Below are 10,939 nucleotides of genomic sequence, written 5' to 3' on the forward strand. Positions count from 1 at the left end.
CAAGACCTATCAGAGTTTCTCCAGAGACTGGAAACCAGATCTTTCTGGTCACTTTATTGGTGATATTAGCGAAAGGGAAGTAGGAAGGGCACGGAACCAGTTTATCAGTTTCTGGTTTTAGCTATTACCAGTTGTGGTATTTTGGAACAGAATAACTCCACCTGTTAATACTAAGCAAGGTGGTCTTATCAGTCTACTTTATAACTGCTCACAAACTGACATCCCAGCCAAAACCTAATATTCAACGCTCCCTTAAAACAGTTCACACCTTTTGTCCTTAAAACTTCGTTCCTCATCTTGACTGATTCACAGCTGTTTTAAGCTAGATCTTAAAGGAATGATCAAGTTTGAAGAGTGCGATTAATACCATTCAGACTCATAAGAGCTCTTACTTCAAGGTTAGAAACTAAAATGTATTAATGGATTAATTTGGTTACCAAGTCAAAAAAAAAAAAAAACAGTTATGGGCACCCTTTTCTGGATTCAAGGTTCTTAAGCCTTATTAGTTACTGGAAAATTATTTTCTGGGTCCAGCACCTTACAAGTGCTGAGATACCATGTGAACTCCAGTCTGTCCCTGCTGCTCTACTTCCCTTTCAGCTCCCTGCTTGTGGCCTGGGAAAGCAGTCAGAGACTGGCCCAAAGCCTTGGGACCCTGCACCCATGTAGAAGACCTAGAAGAAGTTCCTGGCACCTAACTTTGGATCAACTGTTGTGGCCATTTGGGGAGTGAGCCAACAGATGGTAGATCTTTCTGTCTCTGTCTCTCCTCTCTGGAAATCTGATCTGCCTTTCCAATAGAAATAAATAAATCTTTTTCAGAAATTATTTCCTAATAGTGCAAAAGAAATTAGATCATTATATATAATTTTTAAAACATTAAATTATACACATGCCTATGCTAAACATATTTATAAAACTTTCCATTGGTCTTCATTACACTTCATTGTAGCAACAACCCTAAAAAGTACTATACTAACATTGCCGTTTGAATCAGTCTCAAGTGGGAACCTGGAACAAGTTCTACCATATTCTCTGGGCATGTGTGATACACGACTTGGTTTGCCACCTGTAGGCTGTAGTTGTAGAATCAAAGCTTAGAAACCAGTCAGATTGTGAACTTGGCAGTCCTTTGACTTTCTGAACCATAGGTGTGAACAGGTTTGGACACTTTGTGATCTTCAGTTCCATTTCTCTGAAAGCAAGTCAGCTGTACCTAGTCTCTGGATCATCCTAGTGCCCAGTGACAAGAGGCGCTGGGTGGGTGTGAGTACCAGTTAAGGTGAAAGTCACTTTTGAGCAAGCATCCTGCACTCTGTCCAGCATAGCAGCTAGCAGGTTTTTTTGTCTTCTGTGCTGTTTCTCTCCACAACAGTGCTGGAGGCACACTCACATTCTAACACTGCAGATCTTTTTTAGCTCCTTGCTGACTATTGCCCATCTGTTGGAATGGATTCTTACATTATCTCCCGTCTTCATTTCAAAGTGTTTTTTTCAGAACATGTTGAAATGCTGAACTGTACAGGTCACTTGTGATAAACTGTGCAGTTAACAGTGATGACACAGAAAGGATCAGAGAGTACAGCATCTGTGCCTGCCTTTCCAGGGGGATAAACATGGTCTGAATTTAAGTATCTCAGAGTAAAGATGCCCTGAAAACTCACCCTCACCTTCGCTTACATAACATTGCAGCTGCTCCCTTTCCAGTCGCTTTCCATGATTTGTTTTCAGTCATACTCAATGAAGGAAGCCTTTAGCTGGGATAGAACTTCACATCAACATCTAAAGCTCAGATGTTCCCAAAGCCAAATGATCTGTCTCCTCACCCCACACACCATCTCCTACTGCATCTCTTTAAAAGGGCACTGGCACCCTCACTGCAGCAAATCTCCCGGGCTAGAACACCTGTGATGTCCTCAACTGTTTCTTCTCATTGCCACCCACATTCAGCTGGTCACTGTATCATTGCTGCAAACATTGCATCTTCTAAAGTCAATCCCTGCTTTCAACTTCCTCCACCCTTGAAATAATTCAAAACTCATTATCGCTATTAGACCTTATAGACATAAAAGTACCAGTATTCCATTACGAAATTGCCTGTTGCACTCCCCTGCTGGGCTGCAGCTCCCAATGGTAAGTATGAAAGCCAGGGCTGCAGGCGAGCCAGGCTGGTCAAGGCAGCAACACTCATTGATTTACATGAAGGCCAGGTCTGGGGACAGAGCAGGCTAAGCTAAGCCACAGCACCCATGGGTGTACCCAAAAGCCAGATAGGATACGGGATGGACCAGGGTAGGCTGCAGCACATGCTAAAACTGGGGCTGAGGGAGGTCCTGGTAAGAGTTATTGGGGGTCATCCCAACTAGGTCACAGCATCTGCTGGTATGTGTGAAGACTGGGCCTGTGGCCCGCTGGGCTGGGCTGGGCTAGGCCACAGCATCCGGTGGTCCATGTGAGAGATGGGACTGGGAGTAAAACTGACCAGGCAATTGCATCCACTGATTGTATGTCAGATTTCAGGTGACAGACTAAACCTGACCCTGCACTAACTAGCACATACAGATGTCAACTCTGAGTTTGCCTCAAGCAAGATTTCTTGGGAGACTCCCCAACTAGATCACTGGACTTCAATGTCAGCCACAGGGGAAATCACAGGATATCTGGTCCAACCTTGGAGTATATGTATCAGGACTAAGCCTCCTCAGCTGCTGATGCTTGTGTGGTGGACAGAATGCCCAGATGCACACAAGGGACATGACAGCCAGCTCATCTAGGCCAGCAGGGGATGCAAAGCGAAACAGTTTGGACATTCTCCTACCTAAGTTTTCAGCACATATCTAGGTCTATGAATGCACACTGAGGTGGATTTGGTCAGACAATAGACCTTGGAAAGATTTTCTCAGGCTTGGTGCAGCAACGACAACGTCTCAGAACTATCAAAACAATTCAGGTAGTAACCTAAAAGCACTCTTCGCCACACTGGGGACTCTAAGGCAACATCAAATGACTTTTCACCAACCCCAGGTGATGATGTGATTCGACAGCAAGGAGCAGCCCCTTCCCTGTGAGGAAAAAAAAACTGAAACATTTGTCCCACCCACTTTCCTCCATACCTTGACCCTCCCCACACTAATTGCAGACCCACATGGGCATCCCTCTCAACTATGTAAACAGCATTAAAAATAAAAGAAATAGCAAGTTAAATGTGATTTCTACTGTAACAAAAGTGTAAAACTCCTGTGACAGAAGCATGGCTCTCCTGGCTCAGATGCAGAGTGAGATGGACTGCTTGAGATGAAACAGAATAGCCAACCTTCATTGTGTGGACATAACAGATTGATTTGAAGGGCACTGTAACTCTGACAGTCAAAGCTAGTGCCAAGATTTATGGTGTTTTAAGTCTACAGTCCTAGGGGCCTCTATAAGTAAAGGAACATAAAACTGGGCACAAATCTAAGCAAGTGAAAATGCAGACATAACTCTTTGTGAGTTCCAGGAAAGCTGACTTGATTATCTGCTAAGTTATTGATATGCTTCTTGCTAATTCATGCCTACTCATGTCAGATTCATTTCTTTTGTTACTTATTGCTGATTTAGTAGTTCTAGAGTTCTCTTAATATTTCCTCTGTATAAGCCTATAAAGTTTCAATTTCTTTAACAATACTTTTGGACCCACTGTGGTAGCCTAGCAGTTGAAGTCCTTGTCTTTCAGGTGTCTGGATCCTATATGGGCACCTGTTCTAATCCAGTGGCCCCACTTCCCATCCAGCTCACTGTTTGTGGCCTGGGAAAGCAGTCAAGGAAGACCCAAAGCCTTGGAACCCTGCATCTGCACAGGAGACCCAGAAGTGGCTCCAGGCTCCTGGCTTCAGATTGGCGCAGCTCCAGCCATTGCAGCTACTTGCTGGGTGAATCAACAGCCCGAAAATCTTCCTCTCTGTCTCTCCTCCTCCTCTGAGATATGTATCTGAGAGGAAGGCTTTGGGCCATCCTCTACTGGGAGCTGGATTGAAAGTGGAGCAGCCAGGATTACAATCAGTCCCCATATGGAATCCTGGTGCATGCAAGGTGAGGACTTTAGCCAGTAGGCTACCATGCCAGGTCCTTCATATTGCTTTTGCAATGCAATCTGTCTCTAGCTTTAGAAATACCTTGAAGGACGCTTTCTTAGTAATTAAAAACTTGGCAATTTAAAAAAAAAACTTGGCAATTTAGAACTTGGTAACATATCACTTTATATTATCAAATATTCCTCTGCCTAAAAAATCTCCAGTTTTCAATGAGCAAATTATCTTTTTAAAGATATTTATTTTTAGTTGAAAGGCAGATTTTACAGAGAGAGGAGAAACAGAAAGAGCTCTTCCAACTGCTGATTCACTTCTCAAATGGCCGCAAAGACCAGAACTCTGCTGATCTGAAGCCGGGTCTCCCACATGGGCAAAGGGTTCCAAGATTTTGGGCTTCTTATGCTGCTTTCCTAGGCTGCAAGCAGGGAGCTGGAGAGGAAGTAGAGCAACCAGGACAAGAATCGATGCCCAGATGGAATGCTGGTGCTTGCAGGTGTATTGAGCCATTACACCAGCCCCAGGATAGTCGTTCTTCCTTGCTCCCCTGAAGTTAGGCAGGACACTAAAACTCGTTTTGGCAATGAAAGTTGTCAATGTTACATACATCATTTCTGGCAAGAAGCCTTAAATGCTACTTTGTAATTCAGCCATTTGCTGCTACCTTCTGGCACAGCTGTAAGCACTGCTGCACCTGTTGGTTACCCTGTCAGCCTTGGGCCATACAAGGGTGGCACAGAGCAAATATTCGCAGCCACCCAGCAGTGCAGAGGCAGCATGAACAAGGCTCATAACCTAGCATCCACCCAGTGATAGGCAAATGAGGAAAATGCCACAGTTGACCCAAATCCAGACTGTTAAGGAAAACCACAATTGCCAGTGTCCAGGATGTGGTACAGAGGCTTAAGCTGCCCCCTGCAATGTCAAGCAACTGATAGGAGCACAAGTTCAAATCCCAGATGACCTACTCTCCTTGTTAATGCACCTGGGGAAGCAAGAGAAGATGGGCCAAGTCCATGAGCCTTAGCCACCCACATGGGAGACCTGGATGGAGTTCCAGGTTCCTGACTCTGGCCTGGTCCAGTTCTGACTATTGCAGCTATTAGGGGAATAAACCATGGGAGAGCTCTCTTATCTCTTATCTCTTATCTCTTCCTGACCCCCACTCTCTGTAACTTCAACTTTCAAATAAATGTATCTTTTTAAAAAAAAAATTCAGAAACAAAGAAGAGTAAGAAACTAGCAGCATGAAGGACAACTGTTTGTGGGTGGTGCAGAAGAAAATCCTGCAGAAAGAACCATTGGAACTTTTCATCTCCTCCCACTACATAATCTATTTCTCACATAGAAGTCAGAGGATTCCTTTTCAAACAGCATGGGGCGGATGTTTGGAACCATAGTTAGGGCACCCTGAGGACCTCTGCAGCCCATATTACAAGGGTCTGATCTGGGGTCTCAGCTTCTCCACTGGTGAGTTCAGCTTCCTGCTGATGCAGACATGTGGGAGCTAGAAGGCAAAGAAGGTTATGTGGGTCCCTGATACCCACATAACCCTGATGGAGTTCCAGGCTCCTGACTTTGACCTGGCCCAGGCCTGGTTGTTGCAGGCATTTAAGGAGTAAGCCAACTGATGGAAGATCTGTGTTACTGTCTTACAAAAAAGTGAAACTAATGTAATATCAGTAAGATTTTATGATCCTCCAGCATGAAACTGGCACATCTTTCATATTAGTTTACAGTAAAACCCATGCTGTTACCTTGGCCTGTGAAACCTGACTTGTACACCCTTGGCCACAATAACAGATATTTCACTGATTGCCCTCTCAGCCTGGGCAAAATCCTTCCCAACTGTTCTTTTCTTTTTTAAGATTTATTTATTTTTATTGGAAAGGCAGATATATGAAGAGAGGAGTAGAGACAGAGAGGAAGAGCTTCCGTCCGATGATTCACTCCCCAAGTGACCACAACAGCCAATGCTGAGCCGATCCGAAGCCAGGAGCTCTTCCGGGTCTCCCATGCAGGTGCAGGGTCCCAAGGTTTTGGGCCGTCCTGACTGCTTTCCCAAGCCACAAGCAGGGAGCTGGATGGGAAGTAGGGCTGCCAGGATTAGAACCAGCATCTATATGGGATCCTGGTTCATTTAAGGCGAGGACTTTAGCTGCTAGGCCACCACGCTGGGGGGTGGAGGGGACAACTGATCTTATAGCCCAAGGATTACATTCTAAGACAAAAGCCTTATCTGACTCTGCCCTCTAGGTAGCCTCCTTACATACCAGCCATCTTTTACCACCCTTTTGTTTATGGCATTTTTACTATGGTGTACCCTATTTGTTTCATTGTTTCCCTGCTACCCCCATCCAAGAGAATATAAATTTGATAAGTAGAAGCCTTCTATTTAGTCTCAGCTTCTTCATCACCATCTGAATATAAAAGACTGATATGGTCAGCATTTGGTCAGCATTGTGGTACAGTGAGTTAAATGAAATGACAGCATCCAATATCCAAGTGACAGTACATGTCCTGGCTACTCTGCTTCCCAGCCAGGTCCCTGCTAATCTATCTTGGAAGGCAGTAGAAGATGCTGTGTGACCCATGCAGGAGATTAGGATGGAGTTCCAGACACTCACCTTGCATCCACCAGGATCCCATATGGCTGTCGGTCTGTGCCCCAGTTGCTCCATTTCCCATACAGCTCCCTGCTTGTGGCTTAGAAAAACAGTTGAGGATAGCTCAAAGCCTTGAGACCCTGCACCCACATGGGAGACCTGGAAGAAGCTCCTGGCTCCTGGCTTCGATCTGGCTTAGCTCAAGCCATAGCAGCCATTTGGGGAATGAACCAGTAGATGGAAGATCTTTCTCTCTGTATCTCTTCTCTCTGTAAATCTGCATTTCCAATTTAAAAATCTTTAAAAAATATTGCTAGGTGAATCAAATCTATCTAAAAAGACTACATTCTAAGTACATACTGTTAAATATATGACTAAGAACTCCTAAGTATATGACACTCCACAAAAGGCAAAAACTGTTGTTACAGCAAAAGATTCATAGGTGCAGGAGAGACAATAGATGGCGCATAGGAAAGTTTTAGGGTAATGGAACTACTGTGTGATACTATAATATTGTATCAGTGCATTCAGGCTTAGAACTGTGCAGTAAGGATGAACTCTATAGACTTTAGTAATGTAACAGGGGAAACTGAGGGGTAAGGGAGGGGTTATGGAAATGTTTGTACTTTCTGTTCAACTTTTCTGTAAATCTAAAACTGCTCTTTAAAATTTTCAGTTGGGGGAGGCAGGCATTTAGTGCTGCAGTGTCACTTGAGAGACTCATCTCGCATGTTGGAGGGTCTGGATTCAAATCCTGCCCCAGATTCCAGCTTTCTGCTGAAGCGCACCCTGGGAGGCAGTAGATGGTGGCTTGAATAATCGGGTCCTGCCACCCATGTGAGAAACCTACATCAATTTCTAGGCTTCTGACTTCAGCTTGACCCAGCCCTGGCTATTACTAGCACTTGGGAGATGGACCAGCAGATGGCAGCTCCTTCTCTTCTATCTTTAATTCTTTGCTACTCAAATAAATACATTTTTTAATAACTTTATTTGGGTGTAAAAAAATTTCGAACACCACAATTTTTTTTCATAGCACACATTTCTCTGGACTTTTTTGGAGACCCGTTTTATATAAGCCCTTCAACTTTATCTTTTTCAAAACTGTCTTGGCGACTCTCGATCCTTTCCATTTCCATGTAAACTTTAGGAACTGATTCATCAATCTCTCTGAAAAACCTGCTTGAATTCGTATTAGAATTGCATTGAATCTATAGGTCAAGTTTTGAATACTAATTTCTTAGTAATTTTGTGTCTTCTGAGTCACTCACATGTAATCATAATATATATAATTATATATTATATATACATGTGTATATATATATATAGTCACAATATGTATATTTAACAAAGAACAAAAATGTAGACTATAGGCAGTGGGCCGACTCACCATGCTGACTGTCAGCGTGAAACATGATCTGTTCTTTCAATCCTTGGGCCAGACTTACACTGAGGAAGATTTTGATGAACTATGTTTTGAATTTGACCTGGAGATTGATGAAATTATTTCTGAGCAGGAAATAATAAGAGCAAGGAAACATAAACACAAAGGGAGCCTCTGATGCTGTTCTTTACAAAATTGATATCCCTGCCATTAGATATGATTTCCTGTGTCTGGAGGGATTGGTTCAGGGTCTCAAGTCTTCAAAGAAAGGATAAAAGCTCCAGTATGTAAACATGTAATGCCTAAAGGAGAAACCCCAAAATTGATTTGCATAGAAGAGACAGCTAAAATGTGCCCTTTTGTGGTGGCAGCAGTTCTACGAAATATAAAGTTTACTGAAGATTGGTATGACAGCTTCATTGAACTTCAAGAGAAGCTACATCAGAACATTTGCAAGCAAAGAGCATTTAGTTGCTGTTGGTGCTCAGGATTTGGACAGTTTACAGGCCTGTTTATCTACACTGCACGACATCCTTCATGTATCAAGTTCAAGCCTCTCAATAAGACTAATGAATATTTAGCTTGTGGACTGATGAACAAATACAAAACTGACAACCATCTCAAACATTACTTACACATCCTTGAAAATACGCCCCTGTACCCAACGATCTATGAGAGCAATGGTGCGGTTCTTTCAATGCCTCCAATAATCAATGGGGAACATTTCAAATTAATAGTATACACTAAAAATGTGTTTATTAAACATACAGGAACTGACTTGACTAAGGCCAAAATAGTTCTTGAAATTATTGCCACCAGGTTCAGTGAATTTTGTGAGAATCAATTTACAGTTGAAGCAACTGAGGTAGTTTTTCCTAATCAAAAATCATATAACTTTCCAGAACTGGCTTACCAAAAGGAGATAGTAAGAGCTGATCTGATTAACAAAAAAGTTGGAATCAGAGAAACTCCAGAAAATTTTGACAAGCTTCTGAGCAGCATGTGTATTTAAAGCCACAAGTCACAGGCAACAGTAATCACATTGAGATTGAAAACCTTTCACCAGAGGTGACATTATCCATGCATGTGATATTGTAGAAGATGCAGCTATTGCTTGTGGATATAACAACATTCAGATAACTCTTCCGAAAGCCTACAGCAGAGCTAATCTCACTGAACCCAGGAATGATACTGCAGCTGCCAGTTTCACAGAAACAGCACCTACCTTTGCTCTGTACTCCCGAGGAGATACTGCAGATAAACTTGGTTTGGATATCTCTGCAACACAGGCAGTCTACATAAGCAATCCTAAAGCCACTGAATTTCAAGCGACGTGTACTACCCTTCCTCCTGGCCTTCTGAAAACCATACCAACAAAGTGAAAGATGCCGTTGCCTCTGAAACTCTTTGAAATTTCTAACATGTAATAAAAGATTCTACCAAAGATGTGGATGGAAAAACTACAAGCATCTCTGTGCTGTTAATTACAACAAAACTCTGGGTGTGAGATCATCCATGGGTGGCTGGATAGTTAGCACCTGCTCACTGTGCCTCCTGGGGAAGACAAGGGAGATTATGTGTGACCAAAGCATCAGCAGGCCCTGCCTTTTTCTCTGGGTGATGTGATGAGATATTTGCCAAGGGTCAAAGTACCAAGAAGTTTGGGGTCCCTTCACCCTGATGTTATTACCAAATGTGAGTTGGCCATGCCATGTTCCTCCCTGGAAATCAATCATTTTGTGAAGATCTTATTCATGTGATTGTCACTTTTCTTGAATGTCCCTTCTTTTTCCCTTGGTGACTTTTAGTCCTCCTCTACTGGGAACACCCTTTTGTGATTTAATGTTTAATAAAGTAAAGGCATTGTCTCACTCCCTGAAAAAACAAATCAGACTATAGTCAATTTCTCATATCTCAAAAACAACAAGACAAAAATTAACCATTTCTTCCAAGGACTAGACACATGAATATCTTATCAAAAAAGAGCTATAAGCAGCTAAAAGGCATTAGAAAGCATGCATAACACTACTTATCGACAGAGAAATACAAATGGGAACCACTTCACAACCTCAGAATATTCAAAACTAAAAATGCTGACAATAGCAAGAGTTAGCTAGGATTTGGGGTAATTAAAACTTAGACATAGGGCCCAGTGCAGTAGCCTAGTAGCTCAAGTCCTTACTTTGTATGCACCGGAATCCCATAGGTGCCAGTTCTAATTGTGGCGGCCCTGCTTCCCATCCAGCTCCCTGCTGTGTCCTAGGAAAACAGTTGAGGACAGCCCAAAACCTTGGGACTCTGCGCTCATGTGGAAGACCCATAAGAACCTCCTGGCTCCTGGCTTCAGATTGGCTCAGCTCTGGCCATTGTGGTCACTTGGGGAGTGAATCAGCTGATGGAATATCTTCCTCTCTGTCTCTCCTCTCTGTGGATCTGATTTTCCAATAAAAATAATCATTTTTTAAAAACATATATTGCTGCTGAGAATGTAAAATTGTGTCATCTTTGGAAAACAGTTTGAGAATTTACTGTTGTGTATTTATTTACTTGAGAGGCAGAGAGAAAGAGAGCTAGAGAGCCTGTATCTATTAGTTCACTCCCCAAATGGCCAGAACAGCCAAGGCTGGGCCAGTAAAAGCTGAGAACTAAGAACACATTATAGATAAGCACTACCTCCTAGAATCAGCAACAGTAGAAAGTTTGAGTTAAGAACCAACTTCTGGGGCCTGTCGTGATAGCGTAGTGGTTAAAGTCCTCGCCTTGCTTGCGCCGGAATCCCATATGGGTGCCGGTTCTAATCCCAGAGGCCCTGCTTCCCATCCAGCTCCCTGCTTATGGACTGGGAAAGCAGTTGAGGATGGCCCAAAATCTTGGGACCATGTACC

The 10,939-nt window shown here is 43.0% G+C and overlaps 1 pseudogene; it reads left to right on the top strand.

The window, feature by feature from the left end:
* The first annotated feature begins 8,061 nt into the window (after positions 1-8,061).
* LOC101525401 (phenylalanine--tRNA ligase beta subunit-like) lies at positions 8,062-9,814 on the top strand (annotated as a pseudogene).
* Positions 9,815-10,939: the final 1,125 nt, after the last annotated feature.

Source organism: Ochotona princeps, chromosome 6, assembly GCF_030435755.1.
Source record: "Ochotona princeps isolate mOchPri1 chromosome 6, mOchPri1.hap1, whole genome shotgun sequence".
In the NCBI taxonomy this organism is placed as follows: Eukaryota; Metazoa; Chordata; class Mammalia; order Lagomorpha; family Ochotonidae; genus Ochotona; species Ochotona princeps.